The sequence below is a fragment of the Podarcis raffonei genome, chromosome 17, assembly GCF_027172205.1.
Source record: "Podarcis raffonei isolate rPodRaf1 chromosome 17, rPodRaf1.pri, whole genome shotgun sequence".
Taxonomy (NCBI): Eukaryota; Metazoa; Chordata; class Lepidosauria; order Squamata; family Lacertidae; genus Podarcis; species Podarcis raffonei.
The window spans coordinates 17,597,459-17,614,993 of record NC_070618.1 but is presented as its reverse complement, the minus strand read 5'-3'; the positions used below and the strand labels follow the sequence as shown (position 1 = coordinate 17,614,993).

General features: G+C 42.4%; 1 long non-coding RNA gene across 1 annotated transcript; it reads left to right on the top strand.

Annotated features, from left to right (window-relative positions):
- The first annotated feature begins 243 nt into the window (after nt 1–243).
- Nucleotides 244–2,253, top strand: LOC128404578 (uncharacterized). Its single transcript, XR_008328139.1, has 2 exons — nt 244–408; nt 2,082–2,253. It is a non-coding gene; the product is annotated as an uncharacterized LOC128404578 (long non-coding RNA).
- The last annotated feature ends 15,282 nt before the right edge of the window (nt 2,254–17,535 follow it).

The window sequence follows — 17,535 nt, the reverse complement described above, 5'->3', positions numbered from 1 at the left end:
GGGCACTTGCCGTTGTCTCTCCCTGAATAGGCACGAGAGAATTTCAGCCATTATAGAGGCCTAAAGGCTGCAGTCTGTCTCAGTATTTCCCAGTGTGTGATTTCTCATTCTGTTCAGTCTGACTCCTTGGACCTTGTAAAAGCAGGTGTTGGGGAAATGCGTATCGGTCTCCCACTGTTTACCATCCCAATACCCTTTTGAGTTTTCATTATTTCCATGTGTGCTTTTCACAGAAGGGGGTGAGATGAAATAACTTCTGGAGAACCTTCAGCCCTCCAAGTGCTGCTGAAAGGCCATTGGCCATGCTTGCTGGGGCTGATTCTGCAAGCATCAGCTGGAGGGCCAAAAAGTTCCTCATATCTGCTTAGCATTATGTGTGAACCGGGCCGAGGAAAAACCCAGTTATAGGTCTGTACAATTCAATCCAGGAAATTGATTTCATTGGGAATGTTGGGCTCAGTCTGGGTACCAGAAAGTCGGAGCAATTGGAGAATACTAAACTAGCGAGTATGATGCAGTAGCCAGTGTGGTGTAGTGGTTAAGACCGATAGAGTTGTAATCTGGTGAACTGGGTTCGCGTCTCCGCTCCTCCACATGCAGCTGCTGGGTGACCTTGGGCCAGTCCCACTTCTTTGAAGTCTCTCAGCCCCACTCACCTCACAGAGTGTTTGTTGTGGGGGAGGAAGGGAAAGGAGAATGTTAGCCGCTTTGAGAGTCCTTCGGGTAGTGATAAAGCGGGATATCAAATCCAAACTCTTCTTCTTATTATTATTTGTTTATTGCAGTTATGTTCCACTTGGGAATCTGTTGCCAGTGCTGAGAAAGTGTAGCTTCGGTTACCCCAACACCTTTCTGCTCAGGGTATGTTATGCAGCTTTGTAGTAAATATCTGTATGGCATTAAAGCCTAGAGGCCTCAGCTGACATCACCTCTTGTTTCAGTTAGCTATGGGTGCATACATCCATAGGGTGAGACAGTTCCTGCCCCAGTGCATTCCAAAGGACACAGCGGTTGGGGAAAGTGAAGCGTCGATACTGAGGGTCCTAAAATTTGCCACTCTGAATCAGGCTGTTTGTTGTGAAAGAGGTACTTTAAGGACAAAATCCTGGGGGAAATGTATGGTAAATAATTTAAAGCAGTCTCTGCCAAGATGACCCTCGGGGTCCCTTCCAACCTTACAATTCTATGATTCAAATGGAGAGTGATGCAATGAAGATATAATAATATACAGTACCTTGAAATTATACACATATCTGAGAGACATCCTTACAGATATGAGTGAATACTCCCCCCTCCATCACACACACCATCACTTTAAAATGTTTTTTAGTTCTCTTAACATCCCTAAGAAGTTTCTCCTTTGAAGTGTGCCTCAGAATTCCACTTTACAAATACATAAAGCTCCCTTGAGCTTTACCTCAGGATTCTTCGTATTTCATCCAAGAAAGGTCATGAAACCACTGAATTCACATCCAAATTTCACATTCAGTGGTGTTGGGGGAAACCTGTGTTGAATCAGGGCTGAACCAAGACATTTTTCTGCCCCAGATGGAGCAGGAAGCTGTTCTCCCTGCCCTTTAGTAAAGCTGCAAAGTATCCATGATTGGGGCATCTAAGGAAGAAAGTCCAACAAGCACCTCTCCCAGGAATTGAAAATACAATAATACTAAATTCAGTTATTAACTTATTGCTGCCTGAGGTAACTGCCTCTCACTGCCTAATGGTTGGGACACTCCTCCTATTGTAAGAAATGTAACTATTCCTTAGCCAAACTCTTTTCACTTCCTTCGGGTAATTTTGCCTCATACAATTGCTTTAGGTGACATTTGGTGTCAATTCTAATTCTGGCCGTGTGTCTACCACACACTCAAAGCACACGCCTCACAAAGAATGATGGGAACTATAGTTTACCATTCACAGAGCTGCAATTCCCAGCACCCTTAGCAAACTACAGGATTTATAGTGTGAGGGGGGTTTTTTTGGGGGGGAGAGCTTTAAATGATGTACAAAGCCTGCATATTCAGGCCTTACAACCAATTAAGGTCTCTTTCCTCCCATACTCATTTTTTGTGCAAAATTAGAATCTCAAAGGTCCATGGATCAACTTTTTCAGTTGAAGCTCTCAAGCCATGTAACATTCTTCCCTAGCTGCATTTCAGAAGCATTTTAAGATGCCACCATTCCTTTTGGATGTGTTCTCAGTGCTGTGGGAGAGGGGAAGGTTGCTTTTCTTGCCAATAAATTTTCGAAGGATGCATATTGTTTATGTCATAAGATTTTTATGGTTCCATCTTAATGTATTAGGTATTTGTTTGGGGGTGTCTTTTTTTGCACCATCTTGAGCTAATAGATAAGGGGGTATAAAAATCAAGGGGGAAAATTAAATTAGAATAGCCTCAACAGTTTCTTTTCCTGTGACAGATCCGTCTAACATGATGAATGTTGTCCTGTTTTCTCTGGGGTTGTTTCTGCATATGAAATGATGGGGGCTGAAATTCAAATGCAAATGTAATCGCTAATACAGCTTAGATAAAATACTTTCTGATATATTGCTGAAAGCATAATCCCTCATGTTAATAAAATAGCTAGCACACTTTTTTGCATTATTTTTGTACCCGTCGAAGATTAATAATGAAGTGTTCTGATGGGAGAAAGAGGGTCAGATAGGTCCATCACCACAAAGTACATTGGATTTGTGGCACACTTGGCCTTAGTAAATGCATGCAAGAGATATTCAGGTTGACATCTGGACCAACATCAAGCTGGTTTCAACCTTATCTCATAAGACGTGAATGCCACCTCAGAGAACTAAGAGGAAATGTCACAACATCTTGATGGGACAGGAATATAGCATTTAAGACAGCCAGTTGGGCTTTCATCAGTACCAAACCTTTTGCAGAGACTCTGTTTACCACAAAAAGCCAGCTAATCCTTATGGAAAGACAAGTCATGCAATTCCACCCAGCAGAAGTGTGTGAGCTGCAGTTGTCAATGAATTTAGTACAGTCGTACCTTGGAAGTCGAACAGAATCCATTGCAGAAGTTCGTTCGACTTCCAAAATGTTTGAAAACAAAAGCATGGCTTCTGATTGGCTGCAGCAAGCTCCTGCAGCCAAGCGGAAGCTGTGGAAGCCCTGTCGGACATTCGGCTTCCAAAAATAGTTCACAAAGTAGAGCACTCACTTCCAAGTTTCGATCGTTCGGGAGCCAAAACGTTTGAGAACTAAGCTGTTTGAAAACCAAGATACGACTGTATTTATATTTTAATGCAAGGGTCAGTAACCTTGGCCCATCTAGATGTTGTTCAATTGCAACAGCCGCTTTGAGACTCCTTAGGGTAGTGATAAAGCTGGATATCAAATCCAAACTCCTCCTCCTCCTCCTCCTGCCATTAAAATGGAGTCCTAGAAATCATCTAAGTTTCCTGATTATAGAGGAAGTAAAGGTAAAGGGACCCCTGACCGTTAGGTCCAGTCGTGACCGACTCTGGGGTTGCGGCACTCATCTCACTTTACTGGCCAAGGGAGCCGGTTAAAGCTTCCAGGTCATGTGGCCAGCATGACTAAGCCACTTCTGGCAAACCAGAGCAGTGCACGGAAACACTGTTTAGCTCTCCGCCGCAGCGGTGCCTATTTATCTACTTGCACTGCGTGCTTTCTTGCACTGCTGCTAGGTTGGCAGGAGCAGGGACCGAGCAACAGGAGCTCACCCCGTTGCGGGGATTCGAACTGCTGACCTTCTGATTGGCAAGCCCTAGGCTTTGTGGTTTAACCCACAGAACTCCCTAAAATTATAGCACAGGAAAACATATGGGGAACACTTTTACTAGGACAAACTCTCAAATGTCAAGGCTGTATTGGAAATCAACTGAACCCAGCCATTGCTCTCCTGTATCAAGGAACATTTAATGTTGCTAAATACCTAGCTTCTCAATAATTGCTGTTACATGGTAGACCAAGGTACAGAAGTGACCAAACCCCATTCTAATTAAGGAGTAAAAGTGTGTATTTAATGCAGCCAGTTGCTTTTTCTAAACCAAGTGGCAAGAGAAAAATTAGCCATAAACACAAAGCTTGTTTCCAGAATAGCAGTATTTTTCAGGAGTGGTTCAGGTGCATACCAGAAATTTAGATTTGCACAACGGAAGCAGAGTAAAGTGCTCTGGCTGTCTGGCAAAACAAATCCACTTAAAAAAATAAATAACAGCCCCTTGAACTTCTTGCTATTAGGAAAGTGATGGTAAAATCACTGAGAAGTCTGGGATGAATGGGTAGCTGTATAACCACTGTGCAGGCAAAAAAATAATAATCAGGATGAATGCTCATTGTCATAAAACCTCTGTGCAAACAAATCAGAATGAAATAATAAAGATCAGATACATTCTCACCTCCATGTTCAATGAACAGTTTTTTTCTGAAGGATTCCAATGAGTTTGTGCTGGATGAGGTAGAGGAATGAGTGATGCCCAGATGCAACAGTGAGAAAAAATAGAGTGTGAATTGGCCTGAATGTTTGTATGTTTGGTAAACCTCAGAAACCATTTCTCCCCTTCTGTTTCCCAGATTGACAATATTTCAAAATATCTGTGTGCAGAAACGTTTTGCCTTGATGTGTTCATGCAAGAAATTAGCATGATCTGAAAACTTGAAGGGAGCTGTATTTATCCTCTTAACATGGAAAAAATGAAGAAGGAAAGGTACTTTGCTTGTGATTATGACATACAGCTTTGCCTTGGGGGTGGAAAGCAGACAGCAATGTATGAATCTACGGTATTTGCCCAGATTTTAAACAGCAGTTGGGTCAGCCTCATTGCTTCAAGAGGAGACAATGAGCTTGAGTCTCCAACGGGGCATGCGGAACAAGCCTTAGGGCTCAAAGAGAGACTGTCAGAGGAAGGGTTTCCCTTGTTAATATACTGGCTTATTCCTCAATTTGTAAAGCCGCCTAAGAGATGTGGACCCTATTTCCCATGGAAGTGAATGAGAAATGAGGATCAAAATCCTCCATGCAACTTCAGGGATCTCATTCTTAAGCACAATAAAGCAGACAAATCTCAACTGCTTTTGTCTGAAATGGGAAACATCAGGTTGCAAAGTGTTTGATGGACCAACAGCAGTTGATTTCCATGGCCTAAGCAAAATCTGGCTATTTTAGGAGGGATATGAAATCATCGAGGTGGCACTGTTATGATCACTTACCTAACCATAAGTTCAATTTCACTTGGTGAGGTTTACTTTTGAGTAGACATGTGTACAAATGCCCTGCTTGACTGCAATCCTATGCACACTTGGAGCAACTACCATTGAACACAATGGGACTCTCTTCCAACCCTGTGTGTTTGTATTTGCAAGAGACAGATACTTGCTTTCCATGTCTACAATCTTATGTAGGTTTTTCTTGTGCAGATTTACCTGCGTGTAAGTCTAATTGCAAGCTGGGAGATTTAGAAATAAGCCCCATTACAGACCCCCCCCCCAAGAATCCCTATTTTCCAGTCCCTGGAAGCCATCCCAGTTTCTAATTTGACCCCGGAATGTCCCACATTTCCTTAGAATGTCCCTATTTTCATCGAAGAAATGTTGAAGGGTATGGAATTATGCAACCCACAAGACAAGGAGATAAATAACTATAGAGTGGTACTACTTACATTCACCTCCAGTTACATATCCTTTGGGATACATACGTGGCAAACCCAGAAGTATTTCCCCGGGTTTTGCTGTGCGTGCATGCACAGAAGCACTAAATTGTTCCATGCACATGCGCAGACACAGCACCTCCATTTGCAAATTCCTTTGGATCTGACCGGAGCTCCAGAATGGATCCCGCTCGTAACCAGAGGTACCACTGTACAACCTTTAGACAACAGCTGAAGGAAGCCCTGTATAGGGAAGGTTTTAAATGCTTGATGTTTTACTGTATTGTGCTTTTATATATGTTGGAAGCCACCCAGAGTGGCTGAAGGAACTCAGTCAGATGGGTGGGGGTATGATGATGATGATGACAGGACATTCCTATTTTCTTCGAAGAAACATTGGAGGGTATGCCATTAAACTCTTTGCACCTGTGTACACAGGAGTTAAGCTGTACTAATCATGTATGCCCTTTCACGCAAACATTTGTACATGAGTAGAGACAGCATGTAAATGTTTTCAGTGTAATGTGTGAACAAGCCTCTTGTAAAAGCAGGGATGGTAGTATAATGCTGAACACTGCTACCTATACACTAGGGAAAATCCAAGCATCCATTTCCTCCTTATTGAGGATGGTGCTCCCTTTCCAGAGCATTTAAATCTGTCATATTTGGAGTGGGAAGAGAAAACTGAATCCTGCCTCTTTCCTGGCTTTCTCTCTCCCTTCCTCCCCACATCAGTAAAAAGCTATGCCCAGCCTTGTGGCTTACACTGGGTGCAAAGCTCTCTCTTCCTGGTTATAGAATTAAAACTCTGACAGGTACTAACAAGAGCTGACTTCAAGGAACACCTCTCCACACCTGCAAAAAACAACAACCCAACAAGTCAGCACTACAGTGGTACCTCTAGTTGCAGACTTAATCCATTTCGGGAAGCTGTTCATACCCCGAAAAGTCTGCAACTAGAGTGCCTCTTCCACGCATGTGCATGACGAGATTGAGAGCTTCTGCGCATGCACGAAGCGCACAGATCACTGGAAGTAAACACTTCTGGGGTTGCTGCATTCATAAGCTTAAAGTCTGTAAGGAGAGCGGAACGCAACACAAGGTATGACTGTATTGTCAATACTTCTTGTTTTGCTCTGTAGAAGCTTCTAGGCTGCTCACCATTTTGTGTAAGGAATTAGAAGTGGCCAAGAGGCTTCTGTTTGTGGTACCTAGGCAGAGCAAATCAGGGAAGATTGTGGAATGTGGAAAAGATGTCTGTTTAGGCCCTGTCTACCTCTTGTACTAAGAATTGTATTCTGCTGCAAGATAATGGCAAGAATAAAATTCTACCCTCTTCCAGCCTGATAATTTCACATCTTCCCTCAACTGGATCCTTAGGTTGTAAGGAAGGTGTGAATAATATGAGTGGAAGAAAGGTTAGTTATGTACTTGACAATGCCCTTTTGTTTACCATTTTCAGCTGTAAATATGCTTGTTTCAAGTACAGCATTCATATAATATCAATATTGTGCTTTATATGTCCTACATTGCAAAATCTATTTTTACTACCATTCTTGGCTTACAATCACTGTCAATAAAATGCTAGCAAAGTCAGAATTCGTTTTTCGGAGGCCAAATGTGCTTTAATGGTTTATGGGCAATTCCATTATTCTTTCTCCACACCCCCAATGTCCCCAAATGCAACAGCATCAAAAGAGAGAGAGCAAGTGAGAGAGATTTGCAATTTATTTCTGTACTCTGTTGCTAGCTGAAGCATTTCTAAAACTCTTCAGAAAACTTTTCAGAAAGTATAAAGCAATTCTAAAATGGGTCTATGGGCTCTAGTTATAAATTCATATCACCTCTTCCTGCTTTTGTTCATCCCTGCTATTTAAATGTTGATCAATCTTGACTGAATTAGAGGATGTCTGATTTGTCTTGTGAATAAGTTTAGAATCAGCTTACTGAATATTTAGACAACTTTACAAAAGGGGATTGATTGAGTGTAGTTTTGGTGACATGTAGAAACCTAGCAGAGGCAGATTTAGGGCAGCACAACCAGTTTCCCCTGCACTGGACATTGAGCCAAGGAGGGTGCCACAGGGTGCCACAACTATGATTTCTTCTTCTTCTTCTTCTTCTTCTTCTTCTTCTTCTTCTTCTTCTTCTTCGATCACTCGTAGCCAAGTAAGATTGTCTTCCCTGAACATGGTTTTAACAATGAGTCCGTAAGTGATGGTGGAGGCCAATTCCGGATCCACACGTCCTTCCACAGGGGGACATTGGTTACCGAGTGGGGGTTGATCACGGTGTGGATTCGCCAAGCGTGCCTTCCTCTTAGCACGTTTCTCCCTTGCATCCTGATTTTGAGTGTCTTCAAAGCCCATGACACCTTTGGTAAAGGCTGTTCTCCAATTGGAGCACTTGCAAGCAAGTGTTTCCCAATTGTTGGTGTTTATACTACATTTTTTTTAAAAAAATTGCCTTGAGACAGTCTTTAAAGCTCTTTTGTTGACCACCAGCATTACTTTTTCCATTTTTAAGTTCGGAATAGAGCAGTTGCTTTGGAAGATGATAATCAGGCATCCACACATGACCAGTCCAACGAAGTTGATGTTGAAGAACCATTGCTTCAACAGAGTGAATTGAGCAGAATGGAAGGCGAGAGGTGGGAGGGCACCGAATTTTGGCCTCTCACAGAGTGCCACTGAAATCTGAAATACAGTCCACCCCAAAGCCTAGTTCAACTCACTGTAAATAAGCTGATGGTGTTGGTGTTTTTTAAAAGGAAGAAAACCATTGTGTGAATCAATTACTCTGAGTTTGTTCAAGATTCAGTCATGATAAAACATAACATAAGGTTTGAGACCAAGGGTGTGCTTTGATTTTTGATGAATCCAAAGGGGAAGGGGATAGCTCAGAGGTGTTTATGTCTTCTTAGAGATGGAGCAGGACCTCAAAGAGGTATCTCAAATTGACGTAGGGACCCCTGAATGGCCCCTACCTGCCAATTTCACACAACTTTAATATCAGACATACATACTGGAACATCATCTATGGGTGGCATTTTAAAGGCGTTGATACCCAATAGCTTATTTTCCTGACTATTTTACTTCCTAAAATGAAAAAAGCAAAAGAAATGACTGTGTGTTGAAAAGCTAAGGGTCCTGAAACAAAATCTGATCGTCCATGTCTTAATATTTTAATGGAACTGCTTGCATATTTTGAAAGTTGTTTGTGTGCTGTCTTAAATCAGGAGGTGGGGGTGAATCTCTTCAAAATGAGAAGGAAAACAGAGGTGACGGAGAGCAGGGGAAACAGCAAGAGGGCAAAAGTAATTGCAGAGAGCAGTTATTCCTAACAACTTGATGACCCAATTGCACTAAGAACACAGCTCAGAAAATCAACAACTAGGGCTTGCTGAATCTGAAGAAAGCTTGGAAGGAAATACTTAAAGAAAAGTATTAACAGCTTTTCTTCACTAATCCCACTTCATAAGTTTTCTTAAAGGTTTTGTCACAGAAAAGAACTTTGAGTCCTTCCCCCCGCCCATTTCTCTTCTCCCCCATCCTCATCTTGATTTAACTGCAAAGCAAGCACTTCATTGATCAATTTTCATATTGCTTTTGTTTCATCTCTCTCTCTCTCTGATGCTGAGAGCTGTGTTGTCAATGGGACTTATCCTTCACTTTAGCAAACAAGTTTGTTTCCCCACACACAGCCAATATGCTGACACTTTGTGTGATCAAATTCAAGACATCAACTCACTTCTAGGGATTAACAAATGTCAGAGAAGGGGGCGCATCTCATGTTTAGAGAGTGGGTCATCTTCAGCCAGTTTCATTTCCCAGCCTCTTTTTCCTCAATTCAGAGTGGGAGAAAAAGGCAAAACAAATGATCTTCCAAAGTGATATAAAGAAAATGCCAGTCTTGGGCTAGCAGAAAAGCTTTTGCTGCCTGAGATGCAGCACCCAGTGGTACACGTTCTTGCCAAAAACTCAGGCCCAGATTCAATACCATTTGACTCCCAGCACAAGAGCTCTTGCACTAGAGTAAGGGCAAGAATAGTGGTTATGAAAGATGAAATCCAGTGCAACAATTGCACTAGCAGAAGCAACCCAGTCAGAGGTGCATAATAATAATAATAATGATAATGATGATGATGATGATGATGATGATGATGATGATGATGATAATAATAATATGAATCGGATGTCCCTATTTTCATCAGAGAAATGTTGGAGGGCATGTACTTGGTTTAAGGGCTTGTGTAGGTGTGCTGAAGGATTATTGACCACACTGGATGAGGCTGATCAGAGTTGGAGTCCAATGATATCTGGAACATTACATCTGGTTACATCTGGAACATCTGGTTAACCACCTCTTGTCTAGTGTCTCAAGTTAAAAAAGCCCAGATAGCAATAGTTGCAGAAAACTTCTGCCTGAGAATCTGGAGAGCCACTGCCAGTCAGACAATACTGGGCATAGATAGACAAATAGTTTGACCTGCTAGAAGGCAGCCACTGATATCCCATCCAGACCTAATCTTCTACCCACAAACAGTGCAATCCTACGTGCATTTATTTGAAAGTAGGTCTCACTGAATTCAAGAGGGCTTGCTTCCACGGAAGAAGACCCTTGGAGTCCCTTTCATCTCTACAATTCTATGATTCTTGGTGGGTTTAGTTATGCAGTCACAGTAACTATTTCAAGTGCGAGGAGACAAGATCAAGGTTATCCCTTAAAATTGACACACAGCGGTTTTTAAGGTAATAAAATAAAGCAAAAGAAGAGGCAAAGCCTCAAAACGGTATTGTAAAAATGAATTTTTATCAAATAATAATAGTCCTTGTGAAACAATAACATCCCCAGTGTGCTTCAACTGATGACAATGCCTTCTTCGTGGCACAATATTAAGGTTCTCCTGTTAAGGCAATGGCTTGTCGAGACGAATAAAAATGATTTGTTCATCCAACACACAATCAGTCTCTAACGGCACACTTCCAGATGACTGGTTTATCGAGCATTTATCCTGCTTTGATTGCACATAAATTAGATGATGTTGGCTCTTTAATGGGCATTCATTCCGATTTGTTTGTGGGGAGGTTAGATGACATTGTTTCAAACCAAACGCTTTCACACACTTTTCGGTCCATTTTCCCAATGCTTTCCTTATTGCAAAAAGTCTGCTCTTTTGAGGGAGTGGGTTTGTTGTGCACAATCTCCCAGTCAGCCATAATTGTGTAACTTGAATTTGCTGGAATGGTGATTGAATCCCACTCCAAAAATAGTGACAGTCTGGACACTCTCCTGCTTAAGAATTGGCCATTGTTCTGCTGTGGGCACTTCTTTTTCCAATCGCCTGCAAATTTTGAATGGCACACCTCTTTTCCAAGCATAGTTTTCATTTGGACAGAAAGCCTCTATTAGTTGTCCACAGAGATTTAATTTAAAGCTGCAATCTCGATGGTGGGGTTAACACACCTAGCAGAGCATCTCCAGATGGGAGGCAATACAGCTCCCAACAAGCTATACATTCAGGTTGCTTTGAATAACAAAAGCATTTTAAAGATCAGACTCAATTACTTACGATGAGAAATTAGATGTCTCTGAGGAAACAGCTTTTAAAAGATATTAACAGAAGTCACTGGACTAAGGTCAATGAACAGAAAAGAAAAAGACATTTAACTATTTCCTAACAAAGGTCCGTATTGCCAACAAAGGTCCGTATAGTTAAAGCTATGGTTTTCCCAGTAGTGATGTATGGAAGTGAGAGCTGGACCATAAAGAAGGCTGATTGCCGAAGAATTGATGCTTTTGAATTATGGTGCTGGAGGAGACTCTTGAGAGATCAAACCTATCCATTCTGAAGGAAATCAGCCCTGAGTGCTCAGTGAAAGGACAGATCCTGAAGCTAAGGCTCCAATACTTTGGCCACCTCATGAGAAGAGAAGACTCCCCAGAAAAGACCCTGATGTTGGGAAAGATGGAGGGCACAAGGAGAAGGGGCTGACAGAGGACGAGATGGTTGGACAGTGTTCTCGAAGCTACCGCCATGAGTTTGACCAAATTGCTTGAGGCAGTGGAAGACTGGAGTGCCTGGCGTGCTTGGGTCCATGGGGTCACGAAGAGTTGGACACGACTAAACGACTAAACAACAACAACATCCATGTTTAATGCAGGGCCCAGCATGCAAAGTGGTAAAATATTGCCATCTGTGGTGCCACTTTAGATCTAGTTGAAAAGGGAAAATACCTTTTAGCAGGTTGTTACTGGTGCTGAAAGAAGGCAAGGATCCAAATTCTCCATGCTTTGGTACATTCAAAGCCAATTTGCAAAGAAGCAGCAGCAAATCTTTAAGCACGCCTTATTACCCGTTGTGATTATTATTATTTTTAACAAAGCATCACAATCAAGGTTTTGTTTTTTTCCAGCAGGAACTCAAGGGAACTGAGTCCCCTTACCTTAAAAAAAATTACATAGTAATTATTTTTCTTGTCTGAGGTCCTGGAATGGATATACACCCAATGTCTGAGCCAAAAATCCACCTATATAATCAATGAAGTTGTGGTCATTTCTAATCCAGATCATCGTCTGCTTGAATTTATTAATCACATCTTACATTTAGCCACTGCTCGGGGTAGGGTGTGTGGCACTGTGACCAGGCCCACAATAAATAAACAAACAAGCTTCATGGTGAGTTTTCCCACCTTTCTCCTCAGAAAAAAAGCACTGATCACAATCATTGTAGCAGTGTTATCAACACAGGGCCTTTGCCCAGTGCAAAAGGCTTTGTGCCATTGTCGTGCATAGAGTTGTGGTTTCTACTGTCACTGCAGTATTGTGACTTAGCAACCCTTAGGGGGAGCTATGATGACTGAGAAAGGGAGCGAGAGGAGGCAGAATCGACATCAGGCAGCCAGACAGCCAAACAGCTGGCCAATTATTTGCCTACAAATAATTCTACAAATCAAGGTGATCTTAAAGCAATCTGGGAGGCATGTGATTCACACACCTCTCCATCAAGACAAGCAAGAAGCACAATCTCAGTTCAAAACCAGCCTGCCTGCTTGAACTGTCCTACTTGAGATGCAACAGAGCACCCAGGAGATTTGGCTGATTTGTTTTTCAATATGTTGGTTGAAATTCCCCAGGCTTGGCCTTGCACTTGCCTTTTTAAGGGGGCATGCAAATGTTCCCTTGGAAGGATTGATGAACTTCATATATTTAAATAAAAAACCCCAGAAGTAATCACACTTCGCTGCGGAGCAAACTGGGGGAAGTCTGTTTATCGCTCTCCCTGGTGATGAATAAACCATGGGGAGCAGGTGACAGTGCCGTTTGCAGCCGTCATCACTCCATGCTGGCGATGTCTTCAGGAGCAGTCTTTTCAAATGGCCCAATTATACCATTTACTCCATTATTTGTTACCGATGCCATGGTTTTTAAAAGTTCATTTTTAGTTAAAAATAGGGGAAATTCTGCTTTCCAGACAGAATTCTTACTAAAAGAACAGGCACCGTTTTATTACAACTAATATGTTATCTAGAAAAAAGCCCAGAACACGATCCAATTTTAGGCATATTCAGAAGCTGTGGCTGCACAAATTAAAGCAAAGCACAAAGCTTCGCTCATCCACCTACTTACTGGGAACATTTCCTCCCTGTAAATATGGGAGCAGCCTTTTCTATCACTTTCCTGGAACGGAGCATTTTTTAAGGAGATGCTTGCAGCTCCTCTTGCTGTGTCTCAGCTGGAAGTGTGGTTGGCGAGGGGTGGGATTCTCGACAGGGATGAGGAACTTCCAGCCTGCCATGTCTCACCATTTGACCTGCAAGACCATCTGGGGCAAGACATGTCCAACATTTTGGGAAGGTAAAAATGGAGCTTGACTGAAAGGGCAATACCTCCAAATGCCAGGCAACTAACTGGTTATCTGACACTTGCGAATTACTACACAAAGTTCTTTGCTCAGCACTTCCCAAATGCCTGACAGTCAGCTGGTTGCCTGGGATATGGGAAGTGCTGTGCAAGGGACTTGGATAGGTGTGAGTCACCTGTCATAATGATAATGCTATATCACTGGCAGGTGGGTTGCCTCACATACCTGTCAAAAGTGGCCTGCAGGAATGACCGCTCCCAAAATAAATGGGGGGCGCCCTTTGCGTGGCCGCACACAGCCCCCTGGACCCTATGCAGCACCATTAGAACAGGTTTGGCTTCGCCTTCCTCAGGTGGGATACCTGGAGATCTCCACCTACCTCAGCCAGTTGCCCAATCCCTCCTGGGGAGGCGTTGCCAAGGTGATCAGGCCAGGTAGGGGGAGGGACCACCCTGCCCACCCTCAGTTAAGACTTCTTTTGCAGGTTAACTTTTTCTCAGAAGCTGAGCTTTGGTTTTGGAAGTTGAGCAGACTTCCGGAACAGATTCTGTTTGACTTCCATGGTATGACTGTAGTTGGTATGGATTTTTTTTTACAATTGCAGCCACTGGAATTAGATTCCTGGAAGGTTGTCCACGAGGGAATGAGACCCTCAGGCTGAAAAATGTTCTTCACTCCTGGGGGAGTGACTGAGAAACTGATCATTGGCTAGTCACTATTTCTAGGCCTAACCTTCCTTACAAGATTGTTATGAGGGCAATTCTTTTCTCTGGGGTAGGGGAGAATGTTTGTGTCATCTTTTGAGATCCTTGGACTCCTTGGAAGTGAGGCAGAAGATAACTGCAAGACATAAATAAATGAAAGATGTCTTCCGAAAAGAATTTTCATACATGTTTGAGCTTGGGAAGGCTAATAGGTTTCCTTTGTTCAGCTTGTATGCTATCACATCCTTCAGTAAACCCAATTATACTTTGCTAAAATGTTGCTCCCTCCCTTTCAATACAAGAATCTGAAAATGAAAAAAATAAAATACCACCTGCTTTTTATTGGGTTTTAAAAATCCTTTTAAGGCTTCATTCCACTCCTGGAAAGATATGTAGTAGAATAAGTTTTGTTGAATGCATGCCTTTATATTAGTGATGTATGGCAGACCAAGAAATATATTTCTTCTCTTTCAACAGTTAAAGTACAACATGGGAGTTCCACTTCATAAATCAAGATTCAGATCACACTAGCAGGGTGCCTGAAAAATAGCTTTGAGTCTTTCGGTGATTTGCATGTCCAGTGCACACTATATTAAAAACAGCCTCTGGCATGCACTTAAACAGACTAGCTGAGTTGACACAAGCCCAGGGTGGAAGTTCTTGGCAGCTGATCAAACCCAGCGGAGAACTAATCACTAAGGGAATGGACATCTTTGAATAGAGCAAGCCTGAGAGGGTTCGATAGGGATGGGCTTGCATGTTGTTGATCTAGGCAGGCAGCTGTAATGAGGCAAAATTCCACAAGATCGTCTCCATTTGAAATGAAGTAGAACAGATATTTTGGAGCAACTTTTGGAAGAGTTTGGAACAACTTTTTAGATGTTATCACTATTGCCTGGCCTGAAATGCGGTTTGAGATCAGATTTCATCCATAAGTCATACAAGATGCAATTTGCATGAACTTAATAGCACATTCTTGCACATTCTTAATTTGCACAATTTATAAACAGTGACAGAATTTGGGTTTTTAGTTTACATCATTCTTTTTCTAATACAGAACTCTTAATTCCATATAAATTCTGGACATAAAAAATGAAAACACAGGAGACAGGAACATAGCAAACATTTGGCATTTGCGACCATCAAAGATTAACCATGCGATCAAATAGTGGTTCTGAAGAGCAACAAAAGATCCAAAGTGTTTTGTGGACTGGAGTTCTGGACAGTGAAATCCTTTAGAATGATAAGATCAACCACAGTGGATTAAAAAGAGAATCTTAAATTATTTGGAATTTAAAAATGGGGGGTGCTTTCATCTAAAATACCTTGCACTCCCCAATTTATTTCAAGTTTAGAAAACAAAAGATATTTGAACAAGAGATTTCTCTCTCACACACTGAAAACATATTTTGTGGTGAAAATGACACGACCGGGTTATTGAGTTGTGCACATTGATCTCAAAAAAGTATTTGTGAGAAATTTCTTAATTCAGAATTAAGGGAAAGCTCTAAGGGTGCAACTAAATTACCTGGGGTGGTGGTGATGCAATTATGCTGAAAGGTTCCGTACTTAAAAATATATGCCTCTACAAAATATTTCAGCCATTTTCTTTAAGTGAGCTTATGATTTATGAAGTTTGCATCACTTCTCTCTTACTCAGAATATGCAGTGAGCATGAAACCCCAGTGTTAAAAAGCTAACCTTTTTAAGCAATATGAAGTGGCTGTCCTAGGAGCATTTAAAATGTGTCTATCAGGAACAATGGGCAGTGGTGGATCTGGGACTTTAAAATTTCAGCAGTTGCCTGTGTGACAGCAGTATTCACCCCCTGCCTCTCATCTTGCGTTCTAAGTCATTGTTGCGGTGCTCTCTCAGGTGCCCTCTCAGCTCAGTTCCCAGTGCAGGAAAACTGGTTGAGCTCCCCTAAATCTGCCCCTGGCAAGGATTAGTGCTAGTGCAAAAGGACTCCCCCCTCTCCTACCCACGTGTGCACCCCATGCTGTCTCCAAATTAGCTCTGACAGGTTGGGAAACTTCTTTAGGAGGCATGCAGGGGTAAGAGAGGGGGAAATAATTCCATTGTGCAAGGAGAGATCCTGGTGCTGATGGAATGATTGGCTTAGTACTACATTGACTACAACCAAGTGTCTAGTGAGGGAGTATTTAGCATTAAATATAGCACTGGGAAATCATTCACTTTTTTTTAGCACTGTTCTCTACAATGTCACATTAAGAGACAGGGAAAGGGGATCAATGGGATAAGCAAAGAATTTGTTTCCTTAAAGACCTTACAGCTTCCTTTAAAAAGGGAGCAGGGACGACCAAAATCAATAAAAGGTAAGCACCTATTGTGTGAGTTGCTCTGAAAAAGTTGGTTACAATAAACCCTGCTATTCTGAGCCTTAATGGGCAAGCAGTCACTTATCTAAAGCCTCTGGCTTTTATCCTGAGTTTGCTAGAATAATTAAAATCCATTGGCTACAATGGGATTACACAGAAATGTGGAAACGGAATCCTGGTATGAAGTCAGGCAAAACCTTTTGTGGAGCAGAATAGCTGATTTGGAAATACTCGCACTATGTTAGGTCAAAATTGTACTTTAGTTCCCCTAGTCGAGCATTGGGCGGAAGAGCACAGTTCAGCAGTCTTCACCTGTGGAGTTTGACTGGACAGGTGCCTATAATGTGATCCCGTCCCTGGAATAGCTTTACATTTCTTAAAACCAGTTGGACAAGTGCTCCCTTGAGCTGCAAGTAGCCTGTCTGTCAGGCGTCAGAGGATCCAACCCCCCACAGCAGGTTGCCAGGAATGGATAAGACAAGGAAAGTTCTTACCAATGTTGTTTATTCAATATTCACAGTGAGAGGCTTAGAAATGCAGCCTCTTGGAGTAATGGAGTTGCTCCGAGTAAATCTCCATACACCCCTTCTCCCCTCCTTCCTCATTTGTCAACAGCACCTCACACCTTACAGTTCCTGCTTAGAGCCATCTGTCTCTGAGCCCTTTGCTTTCCTACTTTCAATGCTCATCGGGTTCTGGGAGATGGTGGGTCTGGACTGCTTTCTAGTGATAACATGTCAGCCAGCTGCTCCGACTCTGCCCCCCCTCCTCTCCCATTATTTCCCAACTTTTACCCTCATCTTCCTATGAGCTGCAATGTGCTGGTCCCGAGGCGTAACAGTGTGGCGAGGTCCGAGTCCAGTCCGAGGTCGAGGGTGCGGTATTGAGGCAGTCCGTCAAGCTGAAGCTGGGTCCAAGGCAGGGAGTCGGGTGAGGTCAGGAACTCTGGCAGAAGAGCAGGACAGGGTGCAGGCAGAAACAGGCTACCAACAA